Source organism: Pristiophorus japonicus, chromosome 26 (assembly GCF_044704955.1).
Source record: "Pristiophorus japonicus isolate sPriJap1 chromosome 26, sPriJap1.hap1, whole genome shotgun sequence".
NCBI classification, from domain to species: Eukaryota; Metazoa; Chordata; class Chondrichthyes; family Pristiophoridae; genus Pristiophorus; species Pristiophorus japonicus.
The window spans coordinates 5,607,966-5,634,501 of record NC_092002.1 but is presented as its reverse complement, the minus strand read 5'-3'; the positions used below and the strand labels follow the sequence as shown (position 1 = coordinate 5,634,501).

General features: G+C 45.9%; 1 protein-coding gene across 5 annotated transcripts in view; it reads right to left on the bottom strand.

Annotated features, from left to right (window-relative positions):
• sipa1l3 (signal-induced proliferation-associated 1 like 3) overlaps positions 1 to 26,536 on the bottom strand; it is a 230,675-nt gene that overhangs the window by 139,771 nt on the left and 64,368 nt on the right. For 4 of the 5 annotated variants that reach the window (XM_070867704.1, XM_070867703.1, XM_070867706.1 and 1 more), the window contains exon 2: positions 24,279 to 24,409. The exons of the other annotated variant lie outside the window; for it this stretch is intronic. The gene's annotated coding sequence lies outside the window, so the exon portion shown is untranslated. The remainder of the gene's footprint in view (positions 1 to 24,278; positions 24,410 to 26,536) is intronic. 5 annotated transcript variants of the gene reach the window in all.

Genomic DNA, 26,536 nt, shown 5'->3' with positions numbered 1-26,536 from the left:
TTACTCCAGCAGATGAAGCAATCGAAACACTCCAGTTGGCTCAGCACCCAGGAGTTAAATTGGTGGAGATGGAGAGAGGGGAGGGGGGGGGGGGGGGTGAGAGAGAAAAATCAGGTGCGACCTGTACTTAATCTGTATGCAGCAAACCCTGCTGGAAATATGCTTGCATGGACAAGACTGGATTGTGATTCTCCTGCAGTTAAATAGCCTACTGACCGAGGTTGATTGACGGCCAGGGAATTGGAGCCCGGCAAAATGTCAACACCTTCAGAAAAGAGGGGGAGAGGGGAGGCAGGTGGTGGAGAGTGACATAGCAGCCATAGAAATTTGTAGCCATTGAGCCCATCACATCAGCACCGGCCTGGGATGTTGAACAGTCTCTATACAGGAAGCACAATTCAACTCGGTGAAGTGTCGTTCACCAACTCCCCCTTCCCATCATCAAAAGAGACCAGAGAGAGCCACAAAGAGTCACGGGATTCAAATGTGCAACTTCTTAGTTTGCAGTGAAGCACCCAACCATTTGAGCCAGCAGGAATGTTTTATTGAAGCTATTGTCTGTGTTCTCTGGCACTCAGCTGTAAAGGTATTCATCGAGGGATTGAGGGGCAACACCAAACAATGGAAATAAAATATGACTCCAGGTCCGGAATCCGAACGCTCCTCCTCCTCCTAGCAATTTTGGAGACAGATATGAAGGAAATGCTCGAGCAGAACCGCTGACTGTCCTCCTACACATACACATCCCCATAGAAATCTGCCTCAACACTCAGTAATATTTGGAAAGGAAGGAAAAACAAAAGAATGAATGAGAAATAAACTTTCTCCTTAAAGCTCACTCTCCTGCTCCGTTTACCCACAGCTCCGACAAATGCAAGGAGCTTGTGGACTACCTGGTCACGAAGATGGAGGCCAGCTGTTCAGCTACCTCTGCTGCTTCCCCGACTTCCCCTCTGGCTCCGCTATCCTGGCCCTGAACTCCTGTCTTTCCCCAGTATCTCTCCTCATGCCCTCCGAGTGCAGCTTGTCCATAAGACCCACCTCTTGCTCCCTGACCCCGCTCCCACTATATTGCGGGTCACTCAACTTCTCCTTTTGACTCTGTGCAAGCCGATATTATAAATGGTTCCTTCTCCTCGGGTACCGCGCCCTCCCCTTCAATACCCCTGTCATCACCCCCTCCTCGCAAACCCTCATTCATGCATTGGTCACCTCCAGATTCGATTATTCCCATCTTCTGGCCAGCTGGCCATCCACCACTATCTATAAATTACAGAACTCTGCTGCCTGTATCCTACCCAGGGACCAACTGGCATGAGCACTTTGGCCGAATGGCTAGTTTCTCTGCTGTAAATACTATGCTAGTCCCACTCACCGATCACCCCCTGATCTACATCAGCTGCTAGAACCGTCAAAGCTTCCAAATTCAAATTAAAATCCCTTCATGGCCGCGTCCCTCCCCACACCTGTAACCTCCTTCAGCCCTGCACCCGCCCCCCCCCCCACAACTGCCCTGGACAGCGTTCCTCCAACTTTGCCCTCTTGCACATCCTCCTCCCCACTTGCTCTACCATAAGCGGCTGTGCTACACTCCCTCACTAAACCTCTCCATCCTCTAATTTAAAACCCACCTCTTTGACCAAGTTTCTGGTTAGCCCCTCCGAATAGCCTCCTTTGGTTTGGCGTCCACGTTTGTGGATTATGCTTCTGTGAAGCTCTCGGGGACGTTTTCTACATTAAAGCTGCTATTTAAATACAAGTTGTTGTTGAAGATACAGCAGCTCTCCAGAAACTTCTCCCCTGATTTTCCATCCTGTACTCCCTTTTAGGGAAACATCTGGCTTCCACTCAGCACCTCGCAGTGTCACAGCCGGGATCAAGATTGTAGACGAAATCACAGGTGCAAACCTTGCTCCATGGCTTTGTGCATGGGGCACCAATGGGCTCCAGCACTTCAGAACGCTTCAACTGCACTGTCTCAATTCCCACACTTTGTAGCACATGTACAGTTATATACAGATAGCAGAACACAAGAGCATACAAATTAGGAGCAGGAGTAGGCCATACGGTCGAAGATCAGCCATTCAATAAGATCACGGCTGACCTTCAACCTCATCTCCACTTTCCGATCCCCATAACTCTCGATTCCCCGAGAGTCCAAAAATCTATCGACCTCAGCCTTGAATATACTCAACAATTCAGCATCCACAGACCTCTGGGGAAGAGAATGCCAAAGATTCACAACCCCGAGTGAAGAAATTCCTCCTCATTTCAGTCTTAAATGGCCGACCCCTTATCCTGAGACTGTGACCGGTGGTTCTAGACACGGGGGAAAACAGCTTCTTAGCATCTACCCTGTCAATCCCCCTCGAAATCTCATGGTGTTTCAATGAGATCACCTCCCATTCTTCTAAACCAGAGAGTATAGGCCCAATCTATCCAATCTCAAAAATTCACATCTGAGTGATCAGTGAAAGTACAACCCAGCAATTTTCTACAGATCTCGATGAAGACAGTACAAAGGCTTCTGTAACTGGACAGCTTAAAAAAAAATATTAATTATATTCAGTATTTTAAACATGTCACAATAGCAAACATTATACATTCCTTACTACCACAAGATATCAGTAACTAGTTAGGCATTGGAAACAGTCCTGGGTAGCATTGAGGAACAAACCCAGAATATGCAACACGTGCTGTACAGGGAGATCCGGAGCTTCCTGCATAGTTCCCAGTAGTCAGTTATTGAGCAATCCTTCTCGTAGGAGAAGCTCAATAATGTTCCAATATTAAGTTTTCCAGTTAACATTAAAAAATCTCCACACCACCCCACCCAAAAAACCCCCAAGACCCCTTCAGTTATGGCATGACTAAATCCCATCAGCGTGGCACCATCATGCTTGCAACCCTACATAGTGATGCATACAAAACACGACATTATTTTCATATTTTGCTTAAATTGCACACTGTACAGAATGACCAGTAGCACGCAGCAAGTTTAAGGCACAATGCAAAAAAAAGACGTTGCATTTATATAGTGCCTTGCACAACACCTCAGGACGTCCCCAAAGCATTTTGCAGCAATGAAGTATCTTGAAGCGGAGACACTATCGTAATGTGGGACTCAATCCCAGGGGTGGCTACAAACCAGTTAAGCTCTGCACTCGAGGGTTGTAACATCATCAAAACCACTTAACTGAACTGTGCTGGACAAAGTCATTGTCGTTCATTATATCCTTTACGCAGTGGCAGGGACTTTAGCTTTGACAGACTGAAAAGCTGAAAAGAATGAGATCACTGAACCATGCACTTGATTTCGGTTTCTAAACTAGTAACAGTTTCAAAAATAAGAGAATCATAGTTTTTTTAAAAATTCACTGATGAAATAAATCACCGAGACTTACTTTCCCGACAACAAGTGCTCTCCACAGCAGAGAAGGATCCAGCACATTATACCGTGAAATGGCCCTTACTGTCAGTAATGAAGAGCAGATGTCTCATAACTCCGGAGGAAGGAGTTGCAAGTGAATCACACTTAGACAGCAAAAGGTTGTACGTCAAATAACGAGATTAGATTTCATTTAAACCAGTAGACAGATACTGTACTCTCTTCCTGTGTGTCAGCATCCCCAAGGCATCGTGTGTTCTCTTCCCCATGCATTACCGAGCTTAGCCAAAACACAATTACATTTATTGAAGAAAAATACCAGCTCTCTAATCTTAGACTAGTTCAATACATTCCTTTCCAAACCGGTTACCCCACGCTTTCACCACAATACAAACCAGATTATCTGTTGTAATATTTAATGCACAATTTTAAATCTGAAGTTACCTTTTGGTTATGCTCTAGTTTCTAGAAATTCCTTATTTTTAAACCAACACTAAACACCCTCCAAGTAGGGACAATGGCAAAGCTCACAGCAACCCCTGGAGTCTTTGCCCTAACCCTCCTCCACTGGTGGCTCCCCAGGCTCCGATACACAGACTGGCTGCCACACGGGTTGAGCCCCCGGTTTATTAACAAGCGACCAGTTTTCCTGCCTCAAATCCATCATAATGACCTCCTTACTGAAGGCTCAGGGACACAATCTCATGCCTGACTAACAACTTAACCATAGAGGCTGCAAGCAATGCAAAACTTCAATGAAAACCTTATTCAAAGCTGTATTATTGCCATAATATCCATTATACAGATTGTGATTCTATATCTATCCCTATTAAATTTGCTATTTATGCCTTATTTGGGTACCACCATACTACCATGCCTCCAGGTGGCCTTGCAATTGGCTGCCTGTCACACCATCTACTGCACATTTCTGCCGCTAGATGGAAACATAGAAACATAGAAATTAGGTGCAGGAGCAGGCCATTCAGCCCTTCAAGCCTGCACCGCCATTCAATAAGATCATGGCTGATCATGCAACCTCAGTACCCCTTTCCTGCTTTCTCTCCATACCCCTTGATCCCTTTGGCAATAAGGGCCACATCTAACTCCCTTTTGAATATATCTAATTTCATAGGCTCTTGATTCCCATACCTCTACCTAAAAGAAAGACTCGCATTTCTATAGCGCCTTTCACAACCCAAGGACGTCCCAAAGCTTTACAGAAAATGAGGTACTTTTGGAGTGTAGTCACTATTGTAATGTAGGAAACGAGGCAGCCAATTTGCGCACAGCAAGCTCCCATAAGCAGCAATGTGATAATGACCAGATAATCTGTTTTAGTGATGTTGATTGAGGGATAAATATTGGTCCCAGGACACCAGGGAGAGCTCCCTTGCTCTTCTTCGAAATAATGCTGTGGGATCTTTTACGCCCACCTGAGAGAGCAGACGGGGCTCGGTTTAACATCTCATCCAAAAGACAGCACCTCCGAAAGTGTGGCACTCCCTCAGTACTGCACTAGATTTTTGTGCTCAAGTCTCTGGAGTGGGACTTTAACCCACAACCTTCTGACTCAGAGGCAAGAGTGCTGCATCATTAATGCACGCGGAGGGATATTCACTGAGTTCTGACTTTCCATGGGCACCGCTGGTGTACATCACATAACCAGTACTAAATTCATACCATGAGAACAGTAAAGTAAAATAAATTTGTAAAAGAAGTCAAAACAGCAGAGTTTAAAATATATTATCTGTAGACAGTGACGGCAGTTAGGGAAAGGTTCAAAATCACAGTGGTTGTATGTCTGTAAACTACTACATGCATCAAAAAAGAAAATAGCTTAAATTTCTGCCGTCTGCAAACACTGGGCTTATGTAGAGCCTCATTTTGCAATACTATCTATAAAGGAGAACAGTCGAGCTTACAGCCAGACCCAAATTCCCCACCAAAGGGCTTATCCACCGATCAATGGAAGTCACAGAAAAGATAAACGTCGCAGTCCGGAATAGCAAAATGGGAGCTTGATGAATTTCAATCGCAAACGCAGCAGAAATGATTGTGTAATTTTTTTTTTGAATGGCACAGAGATCTGCTAGGAGGAGCTTTGCTGCGAAAGTGCATGAACTGTATAGAAACAAAGGCTCCCTTGTGTTCTGGAGCAAAACACCAGAGATTATACTGTCCCATTTACTAGGCACAGAGAGTAGCTCTCACACCAGAATGCTTCAGTAAACCAATGACTGCACGACAACACTAGCCAACCTCAATTTAAAAGGAAGACCATGTTCAGGCAGCGGATGGATTCCTTCCCCTCCTTTGTACCAGGACAAAGATTTAGTATCAATGAATTACCTCTTTCAAACTGTTGCGAGTTAATTATTCTCAAAACTGTGAACTTGCCACAATGCAGCCTTGAGAAAAGATGCACAACTTATATGCATCTTCTAAAAAATAAAACAGGGGCAGGATGATGTAGCACATTCTAATACCAGTGCCATAACCTGCTTCTGTCATCTCTAAAATTGGCAAGTTCCAGATGCCAGCTGCACAACTGGGGGAGGCGTCATGCAGAGGCCAGCTGCTGCCCCACGAGGGCTGGCAATGGGAATGAAGCTGTACGTGGTTTGTTCCATAGAGCTCTCGTATGCCTTAGATGGAATTTATATTACCGCCCTACCATCAGTAACTGGCGGCCATTTTTCTGGATGCAGGCAAGGAGAGTTCTCAGTTCATTCCTACAGGTTTCTCAGCGCAGAAACCAATACAGTGTTTACACTATTACCATGTAAAGACTTTCCCATCAGAACCCCACCCCACATATTAGGAACAGTTGACTACCAGAAGCTGAAAGCTGTGTGTGCAGTTACGATGGCATTGCTGGTGGCCTCAATCCTATAAAACAAGGTGAATCCGCAGTATTTACCAGTCCCATTAAGTGGGCATCTGCAGACCAGTGGGAAATGGAAACAGATCTCGAGCCCTTCTGATCAGTGAGGGATAGTGCACGGCGCTGACAGACTGTGGGGACAGGGTCAAAAATAACTGAAGCACTGGATTAACAAATACAAAGAATGGTTTTAAAGCACCTCAGAATTTCCTTTTGCTACTTCTCCTCTGGTTCTGCTTGCATCACGCGCAGGCACACAGGTTCTCTCTCTCTGCCCCAGTCTTTCTCTCGCTCAAGCTGTTAAAATGTTCATGTGCAAGAGAGGTCCTCTACCCAGAGGCCAGGGGGCTCTCCAGAAAGAAAGATGTGGAACCAGGCACACTGACGGTTCTCTTTGCAACAGCACGACAGGTGCAGAATAACTCCCTCCAGATTCTGCCAACCTCCCTCCTGTGGGAGACGTACCTGGCCTTCACAGTTGGAGCTTCTGCAATTGCATGGCTGAGATCACGAACTCCCTGTGTGAAAAATCACCTCCTACCCAAAACGGCACAGCGCACCCACACAATTCATTAGGATTCACTCGAACATCCTTTCACTTCGCCTCTTCCTCCTCTCCCACCCCTATATTTCTACCTTTCATCAGATTAGGCAACCAGTGTGCAGGAGTCGCTCAGCGGGACAGTATGGGGGAGTTAACATCTTGAGATATAATCATTACCTTGGGTGCTTCAGTGATTGGGTCATTCCTGCTGTGTATGATAACTCAGCTTCCCATTGCCCAGCCTCAATAACTCTCCCTAGCCAGTTCCCTTAATGAAGTCATCAATCCTCAGAATACAAATAAAAGACCCTATTATACCAGAGATTTTTTTCCCTCAAAAAAAAACAGTAAATATTTCTATGCCAAACATTCCTTATGTTGTTCTGTAAACAGTTATTTAAGTGGGAATAGGGATAAAGCTTCAAAGCGTCGGTGAGTGACACCGACTTACTGTTTGAATTTCTAGCCAGAGCTCCACGATAGAGAGGTTCCCATATCTCGGTCTGCAATCAACCGATCTGTTAACATGACTACAGAACCGCTGGCAAGGTCATCACCAAGTCAGGCAATGCAAGTCAAGGTTTTAAATCCTAGCGTTTCAGCGTTTACATGTATGTCGGGATGCCGCAAGCTTTTCTTTGGAAACGCTACATCGCTGTGGCATTTAAAAATCAGTGTGAATAAAGAGCATGTGGAGGTCATCACAGAACTGGGAGGTCATACCTAGCAGGAATGATTGAACAGGCTGGGACTGCTTTCTCTAGAGGTCTTTAAAATTATGGGTTCGATAGGGTAGACGCAGAAATGTTGTTTTCTCTTCTGGGGAATCCAAAACTAAGGGCTGCAAATAAAAGATAGTCACTAATAAATCCAATCGGGAATTCAGGAGAAACTTCTTTACCCAGACAGTGGTGAGAATGTGGAACGTGCCATCAGAGTAATGGAGGCAAATAGCATGGATGCATGCAAGGGGGAGAGAGATAAACACATGAGGGAGAAAGGAATAGAAGGATATGGTGATGAGGTGAGATGACAAGGGGTGGGAGGAGGCTGGTGTGGAGCATAAACCCCGGCACGTTTCTATGCTACATATTCTATGAAATTCTATGTAACATAACGGGGGAAGGGGAATAATAAATACCTCACTTCTACAGATTCCAACAGATATTCACTGACTTTCAGGGAAAAAAAAACACACACAGTACAAGTTACTGGGACAAGGAAGGAAGGACAGAAAGACTTGCCTCAGGACATCCCAAAGAACTTTACAGCCAATGAAGTACTTTTGGAGTGTAGTCACTGTTGAAATGTAGGAAAAGCGGCAGCCAATTTGCGCACAGCAAGCTCCCACACACAGCAATGACATAATGAGCAGATAATCTGATTTAGTGATGCTGACTGAATAATCCAACGTTCAAATAAAAGAATAAGGCTCTTCATGCATAAATGGGACTGGGGATACATCGGAACATTTCATTCAGCTTTACTGACTTCCAATTACAGAGAGCCCAAGAAACAAGTCTTCTTAACAAGACTTGTGCCGAGAATTTGGCTTCTGCTCAAATTGAAGTAATGTAATGTTTAATTACTCCTTATTTGTACCACTATTCCGGGTCCCAGCTGCAGGAGCTTTTTAGCTGGAAGCCAAGCTCGTCTTCTGTGGGAGATAATTAAAAAGCTGCAGTACTTCCGTCTAGTACCTTGCCTCAGATTCGTGCACTTATTCAGTTGCTTTCCATTTTGCTTTTCCTTAGTGATCATTTACTAGGACAACCTAGTAAAATCAGTTCAATGCTGCCAGTGTTGACAATATTCTACACAAAGAAAATTGTACATAAAGCCACTTCTTTTACGATGTTCTCAATTTTTCAAAATGCTCCACCAATACTTCAAACTAATGTGAAAACATCTCAAAATGCTCAATGTGCGACAGCTGTGGCTCAGTGGGCAGTATTCTCGTCTGAGAGTCAGAAGATTGTGGGTTCAAGTCCCACTCCAGAGACCTGAGCACAAGAAGTCCAGGCTGACACGCCCAGTGCAGTTCTGAGGGAGCGCTGCATTGTCGGAAGTGCCGTTTTTGGGATGAGATCTTAAACCGAGGCCCCATCTGCCCGCTCAGGTGGACGTAAAAAATCCTATGGCACAATTTTGAAGAGCAGGGGAGTTATCCCTGGGGTCCAGGCCAATAATTATCCCTCAATCAACAGATTATCTGGCCATTATCACACTGCTGTTTGTGGGAGCTTGCTGTGCTTAAATTGGCTGCCACATTTCCTATATTACAAGTTGCTACACTTCAAAAAGTACCTGGTCAGCTGTAAAGCGCTTTGGTACATCCGGTGGCTGAGAAAGGCGCTATAGAAATGCTAGTCTTTCTTTTGCTTTCCCTCTATACACAATCCAATGGCAGTGGAAAATCTATAATTGGGCTGTGCTTCCTTCATAGTTCAACTAGACGTTGTGTGGACGTCTCACATGCCTACTACTGTCCGAACATCAACGTCTCAACCAACCAATACCTCACTACATCAGCTGCGTGATTTAATTTCCCACCTCAATCATCAACTTACATTTAACAAAAAGCACCTTTAAGTAGCAAAATTCCCCAAGGGGGCTTTACAGTTTGATGAGAGAGCCAAACAGCTGTCAGAAGGCACATTTTATGGGGAGGGGTTGGGTTGCTTGATGGTGCAGGTTTTCAGGAGGCCTTTTGAAGGTGGAAGGACAGAAGAATTTAGGTAACGGGTTCCAGAGTGGACGGGCAAAGTGAACGTTCAGCAGACCAGAGTTAGATCTCAGCCAGAGAAGCAATGACCACAACTGCCTCCGAATCCTTGGAGAAGGGGGGAAATGCCACGCCACTTTTGCACATCCCCATCATAGCCAGTTTCAGATTAGTATAAGCACGGGCTTGGAGCACTTGCTCAGGTAAGATGCACGTGCACTCAAATAGGCAAAATGTATAAAAATAGAAATGCCTTTTTTTAAAGTTACGACGAATTAAGATTAATATTACATGTTTGACTTTGGTTGATTTGAAAAGTAATTTTGATTTATTAGCAAGGGCTAGTGAAATCTACAGATATGGAAAGTTGCCAAACTCAGTGAGCTAAATCTACAACTGACATTGTCATTTCTGAATTTATAACTATGTCTCTACTCAATTTTTTAATTCTCATCCTTGTTTTCAAATCCCTATCTTGCCTCCAGCCATACAACCCTCCGAGATCTCTGCGCGCCTCCAATTCTACTCTCTTGCACATTCCTGATTTTATTCAACCCACCATTGGTGGCCGTGCCTTCAGTTACCTCGACCCCAAGCTCTGGAACTCCCTCCCTACGCCTCTCCGCCTCTCTCTTCCTTGGCGCTATATAAATACAAGTTTTGTTGTTGTTAAGACGCTCCATAAAACCTACCTCTGATAACGCTTTGAGTCACCTGTCCTATTATCTCCTTACATGGCACAGTGTCAAAGTTTGTTTGATAATCGCTCCTGTGAAACAACTTGGGACGTGATACCACGTTACAGGCGCTATGTAAATGGAAACTGATGTATCTAAATTTGGCTTCCTCATCAGGCTCAAGCACTTTAAATGTTACCAGCACTCACTGCTTGAAACACAAATATTCAATTTTGACAACAAAATAGAGAAAATAAAAAAGTTAATCACAACAGTAAATATTTCTTTTTAAATGGGATTATCCGGACAAGATCCCGATTGTTTTCTCCCGGTATATCAACTGGCCTGAAGATCAGTAGTCTTGTTGATTCACTCTCAGGATGTGGCCATCGGGGCACATTATCGCCCGGCCCTCGTTACCCCAGGAAGATGGAGATGGGCCACGCAAGCATTTTGAGACAGCCGAGTGGCCATTTCAGATGAAAAGTTAAGGGGTCAACCACCTTGGTGTGGGACTAGAGTCATATATTAGGTCAGACAGATAAGGATGGCAGGTTTCTTTCCCCAAAGGGTTTTACAACAACAACTTGTATTTATATCGCGCCTTTAACGTGGTGAAACGTCCCAAGGATTATTAGGAGATAAAAAAAACTTGACATCGCACAAGTAGAAATTAGCGGTGACCAAAAGCTTGGACAAAGAGGTAGGTTTTAAGGAGCGTCTTAGAGGAGAGAGAGGTAGCGAGGCAGAGAGGTTTAGGGAGGGAGTTCCAGAGCTTGGGGCCCAGGAAACAGAAGGCACGGTGGAGCGATTATAATCAGGGATGCTCAGGAGAGCAGAATTAGAGGAGCGCAGACATCTCAGGGGAGGGGCTAGAGAAGATTACAGAGATAGGGAGGGGCAAGGTCAGGGAGGGATTTCAAAATGAGGAGAAACTTGAAATCGAAGCGTTGCTTAACCGGCAGCCAATGTAGGTCAGCGAGCACAGTGAACTAGTTGGGTTTTTAAATGAAATCCAACCACTTCAGTCTTGAACTGAAAACGGAATTCAAATTCTCGAACTGCCATGGCGGGAATTCAAACTCAGGATCTCTGGATCAGTGCAGGCCTCTGGATTACAAGTCAAGTAACATAACCACTACACTACCGTGCCCACTGCATCATGGCAGCTGCAACCATTTCACTTTTTCTTCTCTCCAGCCTCCTTCAAAGCCCTGTGAACATGGCCCCAGGCTTTCATTTTTATTCTCTTACAATTTAAAAAGTTTTGATCTTTGATGTTATCAGTGTAATTTTTTTTCTGCAACTTCTTAAAGCCCTGATACTCCCGTTCACACCCGACAGCGCGAACATCTAAAGAAACAAAGCTGCTGAAGACAGACCAGTCTGCATAATGCCACATCAAACAGCTCACTATTACATATGCACGAAACTCCAAATTTATTCTTATGCTTCCTGTGACTTTTTAAATGAATCAAGTCAGTTTCTTTAGCTCAAAAGCAAAATACTGCGGATGCTGGAATCTGAAATAAAAACAGAAAGACCCAGCGGGTCGGGCAGCATCTGTGGAGAGAGAAACAAGAGTTAACGTTTCAGGTCTGTGACCCTTCGTCAGAACTGAAATCTTAACTCTGTTTCTCGCTCCACAGATGCTGCATTACCTGCTGAGTATTTCCAGTATTTCCTGTTTCCATTTCTTTAGCTTGTCTAGTGGCATTCTCAGCCCAGGAGAGCAAAAAGCAGGCCTGCACCTCTCTGGAACTGGCCATAAGGAGAAGAGTGTGGCGCAGGTTAGCTTGCCATCCCATTTTCACTTTCTCCCAAGGAGAAAGGGAGTCTCAGTTCTTCTGTGATCAATCATTGCAGTGCTCTCCAGACAGAGGTCCCTCGAACTGCTCTACAACATTGGTACAGTGAAATATAACAGCAGCAAAATGCATCGACAGGTTATGGTCAAACCTATATAAATCGGTAAATCTGCTTGCACAGTTCTGAAGTCATCGCTGGCCACCGACATTTCATGCTTCTGTGGATTAACAATTTTGCATGTGTATGTAATATGTGGCGACAAACATCCCAGCAATTCGGAGCACGACTCTCAAAATGCCGACAATCAGCACCAGCCGACTGCACGTACAAGAAACCCTGTCATATTGCCATCTCATCCATTAAGGTGCTCAGGCAGGATGACTGTGGATTCAAGATTATGCAGATCATAAAACCGGTTATTACAAAAACTGAGCATATCGCTGAAGGAGGAAAGAAGAAAATGCCCCTCACCATTTGCCCAAGGCTACTTGAACTGCAATAGTTCGAAGAACAGTGCAAAGAGCAACAGACATTGTTAACCTGCTACTATATGGTTGGTCTCGGTTTCGCAGAGGGTTAATTATAAATGCAGATGATATGTACATTGGGCAACCAAGTATTTACTTTTATAATTTATTATGCTATATAAAATATTACAACTCTCTTTAAAAAAAAAAGTAAGTACCATATCACACAAGATTAAGGGGATCACACCAATGATTGTTCCAAGACAGCAATTCTGCGATCCCCATTTGCACCTCCTCTAGAACCATTGTTTTATAGTGACTATTTGCACTAGTTTTTTGTGTGTCCTTCTGTGCATGTGCATGTGATACCACCTCCTTTTTGAGCATGGGTCCTTGGTCCGGTCGCGCATGCGACGTACGAGGAAGTCGGAAGCGGGGCCAAGCCGCATGGAGCTGCTTCGAGCTTTTGGATTATTTGGAACATTTTCATGACCTTTTTTATTTTACTTATCCCATCACCATCCACTTTACCATGCACCATTATCCCGTGTGTCACTCAATCTCTCCTGCCTTCCACCCAATCATAGACCTTCCCTTTGGTTCTTTCCTCCCCTCCCCCCTTTCTCTGCTAGTGGACTTGCTTAAAGCCGGTTACATCTCTAACTTTTTCCAGTTCTGGCGAAGAGTCATTGACCCGAAACATTAACTCACCCCACAGCGTCAGCTGTGGGTCAGTGGGTAGCACACTTGCCTCGGAGTCAGAAGGTAATGGGTTCAAGTCCCACTCCAGGGACTTGAACACATAAATCTAGGCAGACATTCCCAGTGCAGTGCTGAGGGAGCGCCGCTCTGTCGGAGGGGCAGTGCTGAGGGAGCGCCGCTCTGTCGGAGGGGCAGTGCTGAGGGAGCGCCGCTCTGTCGGAGGGGCAGTGCTGAGGGAGCGCCGCTCTGTCGGAGGGGCAGTGCTGAGGGAGCGCCGCTCTGTCGGAGGGGCAGTGCTGAGGGAGCGCCGCTCTGTCGGAGGGGCAGTGCTGAGGGAGCGCCGCTCTGTCGGAGGGGCAGTGCTGAGGGAGCGCCGCTCTGTCGGAGGGGCAGTGCTGAGGGAGCGCCGCTCTGTCGGAGGGGCAGTGCTGAGGGAGCGCCGCTCTGTCGGAGGGGCAGTGCTGAGGGAGCGCCGCTCTGTCGGAGGGGCAGTGCTGAGGGAGCGCCGCTCTGTCGGAGGGGCAGTGCTGAGGGAGCGCCGCTCTGTCGGAGGGGCAGTGCTGAGGGAGCGCCGCTCTGTCGGAGGGGTCGTCTTTCGGTTGAGACGTTAAACCGAGGCCCCGCCTGCCCCCTCAGGTGGACGTAAAAGTTCCCACGGTACCATTTTTGAAGAAGAGCAGGGGGAGTTCTTCCTGGTGTCTTGGGCCAATATTTATCCCTCAATCACCATAACAAAAAAAATGATCGGGTCATTATCACATTGCTGTTTGTGGGAGCTTGCTGTGTGCAAATTAGCTGCCGCATTTTCCACATTACAGCAGTGACTGCACTCCAAAAAAATAAAATTTGTGAAAGGTGCTATAAATGTATAAAAATGCACATTTCTTGCTGCCTGACCTGCTGAGTGTTTGCAGCATTTTCTGTTTTTACACCAGCGACTGTTGCTCTCCTCGGCTACTGTAATAATCTTGGAAAAAAAATGTTCCCATCATATGCTGCGCTGAATAACTGAATCACCAGAATGCTGGGGGCAGAGGACAATCTGTGAGAAGCTAGAGAGATATAAAAACAAGTAGTTAAAAAAAAATCTCCGACTGAAGTGGAAAGATTTTTTTTTAAATAAACTGATAAAGCATCTTTGGTCTGCACTGCATCCTCTCTCGTCTTGGAGTTGGATCAAATCGAACGCAAACTGGCGGAATGAAAGACATCGGAATTTAGTGCCGCTTGCACCCAGCTGCTTGGGGTTAGGAGTTCGCTGGAGAGTGCGGTCTCGGATTCATCCCCAACCTGTAATCTCACTAAGAGCACAAGCTGGTTAGACACACATGCAAATGTGGAACTGCCATTCACTGTGGTTCTGTATAGGACGACATTGTCAGACCCCTAAAATGGGTTTGATTACTCTATCCAAACACACACTGGGAGATTTGAAAGGAGAGCTTTGAAAACATCGTTAAGATCCCATTCATCCTGACATTGTGTACGAAATGTCATTTTTAATCCGTGAAAACAAAACTCAACTACAATTATCTTAACCACGTTTTTCTTTCATTTGGTCCATCTGATTATTGACCAACACAACTGGGAGAGTGGGAGACATCACATACAAAAGCATGATACAGCTTTCTGACAGATCAATATACCCCTGGTGCTGATAAACCAATTTTTTCTGAAGCCATTTTCATCACAAATGTCCAATTTCCTCCTCATTAAAGGGAGAGAGTTTGAAAAATCGAATTCTTTGCAAAGTAAAATTAAAATAAGTCGTTACGTTTACCTGATGTACTGACTGACACAAATTTACAGCTGCTCTCCTCAGTGTGGAAGCTGTGGCACATCTTTCAGTCCCGGCAGGGATTCCTTCACAGCTCTAAAGGCAGCGTGCACCCTTATAACTGGACCCGCGGTTACATTCAAAGTGCCCATTCTCCCAATTGTTAGGAAGGAATATGTAAAATCACGACACTTGACAGCAGATTCGAGCCCAGCATTTTCCAAATATGCCACAAGGATAATTAAGCGTTGTCAAAGAACAAGCAGAGCAGCACTTCTCTCAGGCCGGAGAACAAAAGAAAAGAAAAAAGGATTGCTGCTGCACACCCCATTATCAGGCCAATTAATCCATTACTGGGAGTTTCCAGCTCTCCTGGCTTTTTGTTCCTGAATGAGATACCAACTGCCAATTTGCCCAGTTGACAACACAACACCGAATACAGCTTTTAAAATAAAAAGAACACACATTTATTACTGCGACTTCAAGGGAAATCGTTACCCTTCAACATTAATCAGGTCCCAGATATCGATCCTGTTCGCTTCAGGCAAGAGAAAATTAGAAGGGGCGAGTTGGTGGGAGCATGCATACATACCAGAGTTGAAATAAATACTACAACTGTTTATATTGTATATACTCTCTCTTCTTCAACAGATCTCGTGTACTAAAAAAAAATATACAGCAAAGTCGTGCACTATAGAGGAGTAGGATGCAGGCTCGCACCTTGATGCATTTTTGTCAACTGAGGACACACAAAAATTGGGTTAAGTAGAGAAAGGGAGCATTTAACAAGGGGATGGACGTTGAGACAAATGGAAAGGGAGAGGGACTTTATTTTTTTCAAAAATCAATAGAATCAAGTTAATTCGTGCTGCTCTTATACATGTCGCCCACAAGCAAGTGATTCAGAGCTGCCTGATAAGGGAATCAAGTGTTATGGGGTACGGGTAGGGAAATGGAGTTGAGGTCAAGATCAGATCAGATCAGCCATGACCTTATTGAATGGCGGAGCAGGCTCGAGGGGCCAAAAGGTCTATTTCTCATGTTCTCTTGTCCTTTACAGAGGTCCAGGAGCAGTTTGCCTGCATTACCTGGTGCACAAAAGGTGGAGGGAAGAAAAAATGTAGAGGAAGGGAGCAGCGTATATTGTTACATAAAAGATGTTCTCTCTCGCTCTATTCCGCTACTCCTCTGCCAAATTAAAAACAAAAATCATGTAAATAATTCATGCACATATTCAGTAAGTGGTAAGTAACATTTGCGCCATACAAGTGCCAGGCAATCGCCATCTCCAAGCAAGAGTCTAACCACCTCGTCTTGATATTCAAAGGCATTACCATCGCCAAATCCCCCATCAACATTCTGGGGGGTCGCCATTGACCAGAAACTTAACTGGACCAGCCACATAAATTCTGTGACAACAAGAGCAGGTCAGAAGCTGGGTATTCCACAGAGTGTGTCTCACATCCAGACTCCCCAAAGCCTTTCTACCATCTACAAGGCACAGGGCAGGAGTGTGATGGAGCACACTCCACTTGCCTGGGTGAGTTGCAGCTCCATCAATCAAGAAGTTTGACACCATCCAGGACAAAGCAGCCCGTTTGATAGGCACCACATCCACCACCTTAAACATTCACTCCCTCCACCACTGGCGCACCGTGGCTGCAGTGTGCACCATCTACAAGATGCACTGCAGCAACTCACCAAGGCTTCTTCAACAGCACCTCCCAAACCCACAATCTCTACCACCTAGAAGGACAAGTGCAGCAGGGGCATGGGAACACCACCACCTCCAAGTCACGCACCATCCTGACTTGAAAATATATCTGCCGTTCCTTCATCGTCACTGGGTCAAAATTCTGGAACTCCCTCCCTAACGGCACCTTCAGCTCACGGACTGCAGCGGTTCAAGGTGGCGGCTCACCACCAATAAATGCTAGACTTGCCAGCGATGCCCACATCCCAGAACAAATTTTTTAAAAATGTAACCCCATGCAACGTAAGCCCATTGGCTCGTGCTCTGGAAGGTATTAGTCCCCACTGCTGTTGCAATCAATCTAGTTTTTTGTGATACGAGTGGCAATAGTTGGACTGAGGATTGTTTATAGGGGCGGGGGTTGGGGTGGGATTGTTTTTGCGGGGGGGGGGGGGGGGGGAGAAGGTGGGGTGAGGGAGGAGTAGGAAGAGAATAGGAAATTGGTGGGACAGGGCAGGGAAATTAATCTAAGACACCGAGTGCTTTCTCAGCCTTACGGAGATGGGAACTTGACACTGTGAGGCAGCGAGCGTGGTTCCCTTTCTCAACAGATTCGTCAAACATCTGCACAATGGATCTTGCAACGATCAGGCACCATCAGTCCGTGTCCTGCAGTAATCTCCCTTCGGGCATATCAAATACTCGAGGAGCACGTCGAGCATTCCCTGCCTGAACAAATCAATACTTTCACAAGCGTCAAAATCACTGCCAAACCGAACCGAATGCAGAACAAAAACAGGGGCAGTGGAATGAAGCACAGGTCTCATCTTAAAAACGCACATGTGGGATTTTTGGGATATAGGTATTAAAAAAATTGATTAGTTGCAAGTCACAAATTCAATAGCCGGCACCACAGGAGTCACACAAATGTTATTAGTTTGTGAACAACGCATACTTAAATGCTCCATGATTTGCCACCCACATGGTCCTGGCTGATGGGTCTTTTTCTTCAACCCATATAGTTAAACGGTCGTAAAGGCTAGGATGAGTAATATTTCTACTGCACTTTTTTTTTTAAATTCAGTTTACCCGCAACTGCGGGTAAACGGAATTTAAAAAAAATGTGCAGTAGAAATATTACTCGTCCTCCCAGATGCTATGGTGCCCCCTGTAACAGATGTCAGCGGAGTGCCCCAACAGGGAAGGAGACCATACACAAGGGCTTTCATTGTGGCAATAAAATCAACTTCAACTTAGCACAATCACAGTCAACAAGCTCCCCGCTGGAGTGGAACTAAACTACAGAACCAGTGGGAACCTGTTCAACCTTCACCGTCTCCAGGCCAGGTCCAAGACCACCCCAACCTCTGTCGTTGAGCTGCAGTACTCGGACGTCGTCTGCGTCTGCGCACATACAGAGGCTGAACTCCAGGACATAGTCGACATATTTACTGAGGCGTACGAAACCATGGGTCTTACGCTAAACATCCGTAAGTCAAAGGTCCTCCACCAGCCTGTCCTCACCGCACAGCATGCCCCCCAGTCATCAAGATCCACGGAGCGGCCCTGGACAACGTGGACCACTTCCCATATCTCGGGAACCTCTTATCAACAAGAGCAGACATAGACGACGAGATCCAACACCACCTCCAATGCACCAGTGTAGCCTTCGGCCGCCTGAGGAAAAGAGTGTTGAAGACCAGGCCCTCAAAACTGCCACCAAGCTCATGGTCTACAGGACTGTAGTAATACCTGCCCTCCTGTATGGCTCAGAGACATGGACCATGTACAGTAGACACCTCAAATTGCAGGAGAAATATCACCAACGATGTCTCCGCAAGATCCTACAAATCTCCTGGGAAGATAGGCACACCAACTTTAGCCTGGTCGAATCCCCAGCAATGAAGCACTGACCACATTCGATCAGCTCTGCTGGGCAGGCCACATAGTCCGTATGCCAGACAAGAGACTCCCAAAGCAAGCGCTCTACTCGGAACTCCTTCATGGCAAACAAGCCAAAGGTGTACAGAGGAAACGTTACAAGGACACCCTCAAAGCCTCCCTGATAAAGTGCAACATCCCCACCGACACCTGGGAGACCTTGGCCAAAGACTGCCCTAAGTGGAGGAAGTTCATCGCCGAGTGCATGCAGAACACAAGCGCAGGCAGCGGAAGGAACATGCGGCAAACCTGTCCCACCCTCCCTTACTCTCAACAACTGTCTGTCCCACCTATGGCTGGGATTGTGGCTCTCGTTTTGGACTGTTCAGCCATCTGAAGACTCATTCTAAGAGTGGAAGCAAATCTTCCTCGATTCCGAGGGACTGCCTATGATGATGACTGCATCTGCCATGTGTTTTCCCACTCACTCAACCTATCCAAATCTCCTTGCAGCATCTTTGCATCCTCCTCACAACTCACAATCCCACCTAGTTTTGTGTCGTCAGCAAACTTGGAAATATTACATTTGATTCCCTCATCCAAATCATTATATATATTGTGAATAGCTGGGGCCCAAGCACTGATCCCTACCTAGAGTACTACCCAATGAGCCATGGCTGACACTAACCAAATTTCTAGTAAGGCTTTTAGTTTCTCCTATAAAAAGGGGAAGTACTTTAAACTAGTAGCACAAGCCCTAGACTTTTCTACACCTTAAAATTATTGAAATTATACCATTACAATGGTGTGGAATTAAACCTCTTGTGCAAAATCATGTCTGTGGTTTAGGGACACAATTAACATAATATACAATGCAAGCTTGGAGTGGTCACCTAGAGAAGACAACTACTATATGATACTGCAGAAGACCGTGGCAACCCTGCAACAATAAACGCAGGGTTAAGATTAATACTTACAGATGCAAGACTCATGAAAACCAATTCCTTTTGGCATGTTATTTGATTTGCGACCAAAAGCAAGATTTGAAGCTACTATTTTTTGATAGCCTTGAAAGAATAGTGTTCTACACACTTGGCAGTGCCTTCACTCACATTTCAACTCTACCATCAAGTCTCAAGGTTGAAGACTTCAAAATGGTTGTAAACAAGCAGAGTCCCAGTTTGGTCATTTTCACAGTGGTAGTTAAGCAGATTGTGCACTCTTTGTCCATCTGTGGCTGAATCCTGATTCACAGTCTGCCAATAATTTCCAACGCTCGGTATCAAAACCCTACCACGGTATCACTCGTATAGATCCCTGATCGCCTCACGCTTTCACTGTTTCACTGCATTGTACCCAAGGGCCCCAAAGACCCTTAAAATATCTTCAATTAACGGTTTACAGATGTAACTTTTTGACCCACAAAAGGACTTATAAAATCATAATTAAACATGAAAATCAGATTTGGGCATTAAAACAGATAGAGATCTGGAAAAGATGTTAAAGAGCTTGCAATGAAGAGGCAAGTACTTTTAGATTCAGAAAGACTGCGGCTAAAATAATCGCTGGGAGAAAACATTCTTCTAAGGACATTTCACCAGCAGTACAGCACAAGGTGGAACCTCATTTCAAGTGAATTATTTCAGAGCAGACCCTAAATGGCATGCTGAAACAACAAGCAAAGTGACACACCTTGTGCACACAGGCTAGCGAGAGCCACAAAGCAAATCTAATCAACTGACAGACGCAACACGAGTCCTTAACCTTATTGCTTCTATAACAGACGTGCTTCTGAATTGACAAAAAAAATCAATTCTTCCTTATTCTAACCCAAATCACTTCACAGCGGGGAAGCATTTTATAACATCAGCACACTGGATGGGTTATAATGGGGGCAGCTGACAGAAAGAGGCTTTTGTGAAGAAATGCACTCTGTGCAGTTTACACAAAGAATTCATCTACCATCATTAGCAATACTGGCAAGTTGTGTCCACCACAGCAATAACCAGCTGCTCACAAAAGTTCCAATGAACTGCCAGGGTCAGAGTGGTGAGCGATGGGAGGAGAAAGCTGCACTCGCTACAGTATTTCAAACAGGCAGACAGAATATTACAGCTACTCGTTTTTTTTTTTAGCAAGAAATATAGAATGACCTTGATATAATACATTGGCTTTTGTACTCATCGAATCAGTGGAACTTCTAAATCAGTTATTTGGAATGAACAGTGTGTATCCGTAACAAAATATGAACGACAGACAGGTAAAGACCCTCTGGTCTATCCAGCCTGTCCCACACAATTGCAATACCTTGCATATACGCTCCCCACCCCAAACCAGGCGATCTCCTGGTGTAACGTATGCACCTGTCCGGAGGAGGCGAGGGTCCCCAATGGAGTGCTCTCTACGCGGGAGTCCTCCCTTTATTTATTGGTGACTTGGCCTGGAGGGTGTTGCACGGAGCAGTCCCGTGCAATAAGTTTTTAAAGTCGGTTCACGGACACCCAGGCCGCCTGCAATTTCTGCGGTCTGGAGGAGTCAGTGTTCCACGTGTATGTTCAGTGTGTGAGGTTGCAGCCCCTTTTCCACTATTTAAAGGGGCTACTCCTCAAATTCTGGTTGCACTTCAGTCCCACGCTCCTAATCCTTGGGCACCCTGTGCAGAGGGGAGCGGGCAGGTCGGAAGGCTTCCTCGTGGGACTGCTCCTGGGCCTGGCCAAGGGGGCCATAAGCCGGTCCAAGCAGCGGGCAGTCAAGGGGGTCATTTAGCCAGAGTGCCTGCCTCTTTTCTGCGGTTACATCCGAGCCAGGGTGCCCCTGGAGATGGAGCACGCAGTGTCCACTGGTACGCTTGCAGCCTTCCGCGAGGGGGAGGCACCAGAGGGACTGGAGTACATCACCACCCCCGGCAACAACATTTAATTTGATTTAAGTTTACTGTCCAAAGTTTAATTTGTCGGTTTTAGTGTCCCCTTTAATCAGGGGGCACTTGATTTACAGATCAACAACAAAATAGTTGTTGAGTTAGGAGTGGCTTAGCCAGTCACGTGATGTTCACAAGACTCAATAAAACTCTGGCCAGTTGGGTCTCGGTCATCCACGATGAGGTAAGCAGTTGTGAGCTAGTGGATAAACTGGTAATGTGTCACGTGATTGTTAAACCTTTTGCTAATAAACCAACTAGTTCTTAATAGCAATGTGTTGCTGTGAATTCTGAAGCAAAGAACCCATGAACCAAATAAATTACACTTGGGGAAGCAAAAGAGAGATAAAAACACCAGGCCAATTTGAGGGGAAAAAAATCTTTTAAATTCCACTCTGGCCCATCTGGGCGATTGAAACTAGTCCGCCAGATCACTCTGTCCCTGAATTCTCTGCAGAACCTACCTTCTGTAAGAAGTGATCTCCGCCCCAGCCAGAAACAGGTCTAGCTCTCGCTTAAAGACACTCAGTGAATCATCATCCACTGCACGAAATGGGGTGGGTGGGCGTGATGTGCGGTTGGGGGGGGGTGGGGGAGGGAGAGTGAGAGTGCGAGAGTGCGGGGGGAGGGGTGGTTGCAGGTGGTGCGTGGGGGGTGGGGGGGTGTAACATTTAGAAATCAGACTGACAAAACCGAGTGTGTGTGATACTACTTCGGCTGGGAAGGAGGCAGGAAAAGTTGAAAAGAAATCCTCTGGCTAAACCGTATCAAATGTTAGTAAAATGTTTTTCTAGGCCATTTTTATTTTACAAAACTTTTTCTAAACATAGTATCTGCAATTATCAGACAGGTGTCTGTTAGACTTTCAACACCTGCAAAGAGTTTCTGTCAACCTGGCGCGCGGATCTGTCTGACTGGAAGCTTCATTTTAAAATGTCAACCTATCCAAACATTCCACAATGGCACCTGCCTTTGAGGGCAATGTTGTTACTAAGGGCCCAAGTTTCCACATGATTCGCGCCTGATTTTTAGGAGCAACTGGTGGAGAACGGACTATTTTAGAAATCGCAATTCTCCACATTTTTTTTTCTGCAGTTCTAGTCAGGTAGAACAGTTCTAGTTTAGAACAGAATTTTTTCTTCAAAAGGGGGCGTGTCCGGCCACTGACGCCTGATTTGAAAGTTTCCACAGTGAAAATGTACTCCAAACTAAAGTAGAATGGAGCCAGTGAAGATTTTTGTAGAACTGAAAAAACCTATTCTACACATTAAAAAATCAGGCGCAGGTTACAAATTAGGCGTCCAGAACGAGGTGGGGGGGGAAGGGAACTCATTAAATTCGACAATAAATCCTTATTCATACTTATTATACAAATAAATCCAACCTGAATAAACATTTATAAGCCAAGAAAAGATTAAATAAACCATCTTCCTACCTGTGTGAAAGTGCTTCAGCCAGGGAGAATTCTGCAGCCGTTCGTGCCGCTGAGCGGGAGGGGGAAGAGAGAGAGGGAGGGGGAGAGAGAGAGAGAGAGAGAGAGAGAGAGAGAGAGAGAGAGAGAGAGAGAGAGAGAGAGAGAGAGAGAGAGGGAGAGAGGGGAAGAGGGGAGGGAGAGAGGGAGGGAGGGAAGGGAAAGAGAGAGGGGGGGGGGGTCGGGGAACAGGAGCGGGTGTCCGGTCGGGTCTGGTCGGCGGGGGGCGTGAGCGGGTGTCGGGTCGGAGGGAGCGGGTGTCGGGTCGGGGGGGGAGCGGGTGTCGGGTCGGGTCTGGTCGGCAGGGGGGGGGGGGGGGGAAGCGAGTGTCGGGTCTGGTCGGGCGGGGAGCAGGAGCTGGCCGTGGGAAGAGCTTCATTCACGCAGCCCCAGTGAGGCCATTGGGCCAGGGCTAGGGGCTGCGTGCTTCGGGCCCCTCCCACACAGTTCGGCGCCTGGAGCTACTGCACTTGCGTGCCGACTGTAGCACGCACGTGCAGAGGTCCCGGCACTGTTTTCAGCGCCGGGACCTGGCTCCGTCCCCCCCCCCCCACAGCTCGTGCTGACTGCGCCGAGTGCCACAGGACCTGTAAGTAGGTGGAGAATACCGAGGATTATTTTTAGGCGCCATTTTAGGCGCGAAAAACGGGCGCCCAGCTCGGAGGGGCGCCCGTTTTTTTTCTTGTGGAAACTTGGGCCCTATGTGTTATAAACGCAATAAAGCACAAAGCCTGATTTTAACCCAACCTGCCTCACACGAATGGGTGGGATGGGAGGCCCCCCCACCCCCAGCCATTTTTACCGAGCAGAGTTTAGGCACGGAGGGGTTGCTCACCCTAGGCAGGAAGGGACCAACTGAACGGGTCACAGTTGCGAACCCGATGTCATCGACAGGATTTTAACTCCAGAAATCTAGGAGGAACGTAGCACACCGAAGCCACTTGCAAAAGCTGATGGAAGGCAGCAAAGTAGTCAGAAGTAGACAAGGCAAGTCAAAAAGTTGCGGCATCTCCGGATTTCGGCGCGCGAAGCGAGACATAGCGCCATAAAGAAAGTAACAATTTAACGGCACCCTTGCATTTGCTCCATTAATGCAAGTTAATGCTGAATTGATTCAGGACTATTATTTTTAATGTAGCAAAATCCCAATTATTTGCTATGAACATCCAGCACAGGCACCATGCACTGAGTGGCCCCCCTTTTGTGCTGCCAGATTTTAAATACAGCAATAAATACAAGTGTGCAGCTGTGCAAACCTCAAGCTCACAATTTGCAACCTCGCAGCCCTGGACAGCTTTTTGAAATTTCTGCTCGACAGGAACAAATTGGCCTTTACATACCCGATTACATTTCTCACAGGTCGTCAACTGCTTAACAGGGGATGTGCCATTTTGCATCCACCAGCACCAGTCTCTTGAACTTTGGCTGGTGTGTGCAGTCTTACAAAGTCCCGGCAAGTCACAGACAGAACCTAGGAAGAGAGAGGGGAAAGAAAATCCACAATCAGATCATCAGACATTTAGAAGTGGCGTATTCGTATTTATAACCAGTCTGAAGCTCTTTAACGTGAGCCACACTTGGGAGATGCCTTGAAAACCAATAGTAACAAATCTTGCTTTGCTTGTCTCATGCAGATGATGCACTACAGCAAGACAAGCCACTGTAAATATTGTAATTGACCCTGGTAATTTGTTTTCCCCATTAACAAGTCTAATGACAGGACGTATGGCTTTGATTTCTCATCTTTGACCTGTGCTATTAGATTACACAAAAGATTTGAATTGAAGCAAAAGCCCAGACACGATATCTGTGAAAGTAAAGCTGGAGAGGCCGATTTAAATTCAAATCCCAGATTTGCAGTACTTATTCTGAATAATATATTTTAGGTACAAAACGAGAGCAAAAAGAATCAAAGTCCTCACAGGCGAGGAGGATGTGAGGTGTTGTCGAGATAAACTGGAGGGTTAAGTCACAGAGGCAGCTGCTCTCACCCACCTCTTAGCAACTGGTTACAGAAAACATTGGCAAAGGCCCACGAACAGTCTGGCTGCTTTCACTGCCCTTTCAGGCAGTGCATTCCAGATTATAAACACACTGTGTAAAAAAAACAGTTCTCATCACCTCCCCACATCCCCGCTTCTTTTCCCAATTCTCTTAAATCTGTGTCCATTGGTTGGCAACCCTCCTGCCAATGGAAACAGTTTCTCCGTCTACTCGATCAAAACCCTTCGTAATCTTGAACACCTCCACTAAATCTACGCTTAATCTTCTCTGCTACGAGAACAATCTCAACTTTTCCAGACGCTCCACACAACTGAAGTCTCATTCTAGTAAACCTTCCTCTGTGCCCTCTCAATGGCCTTGACATTCTTCCGAAAGTGTGGTGTCCAGAATTGGACACAATACTCCAACTGATTTAGAAAAGATTGAGCTTAACTTCGTGAACAACTAAGTGCTGCAGGAATTGTTTCCTGATGTTCAAGAGGCATTAAACCCATGCACTAGGTGCGCTCATACACAATTCTCTCTTTTAAAAAGTCTGAGCTTTCACCGAGAACAATATTCCTGCACAAGATCTGTTCCGGTGGTAGTTTTAAACATGACCACAATAACGAACATTCACAGGATCAAACCATAATCACTCATTGCTGTGGAGAACAACCAAAGGCCAGATCATGTGGAACATTTAAGGGAGAATTGGTTAGATGCTTGAGGGATGTTAATTTTCATGACCAGGTCCTGTACTTTCCTATGTTATCAGGTCCCACAGAGGGGGGTTTGAACCAAATGAGGCTAATTATTTTTAATTGGATCTAAATATCTTGATACAAACCTCGAGTTGTAACTGATGTAAAGTGTGCAACATAGACGGCAAATTCAGGGCCAGACGCCTCCGACTAGCAAAAACAATCTACAAACTTAGCTAAAGGTCCTGGATCCACTTGCGGCGGGTGTGTACCTCGTTCGCACCGCAAGGGCCGCAAATTACGGCCCACTGTAATATACCATGCAATAAGCGAATTTGTAAGAACTGGTTTTCCCCAATTCCTCCTTGCATTTTAGTATCTCTACAACAGTTTTCTTCTCTTCAACCCTTCAACCTTCTAAACCCAATAAAATACAAGCCAAATTCATGAAACTTGTCCTCATAATTTAACCCTTTAAGCCCTGGCATCATTCTGGTGAATCTACGCATGTCCTCACCAAGGCCAGTGCATCTTTCATATGATTCGATGGCCAGAGTACTCCAGATGAAGCTCATAACTCGAGCACTGCTCCCTTGCTTTTGTAAGAAAGACTTGCATTTATATAACACCTTTCCCGACCATCAGACATCTCAAAGCGCTTTACAGCCAATGAAGTACTTTTGGATTGTAGTCACTGTTGTAATGTGGGGAACGCGGCAGCCAAATTGCACACAGCAAGCTCCCACAATCAGCAGTGATAATGACCAGATAATCTGTTTTTGTTATGCTGATTGAGCAATAACTATTGGGCAGGACCGGGGTGAACTCCCCTGCTCTTCTGCGGAATAGTGCCAGGGGATCTTTTATGTCCACCTGAGGGGTCAGACTGGGCCTCGGTTTAACGTCCCATC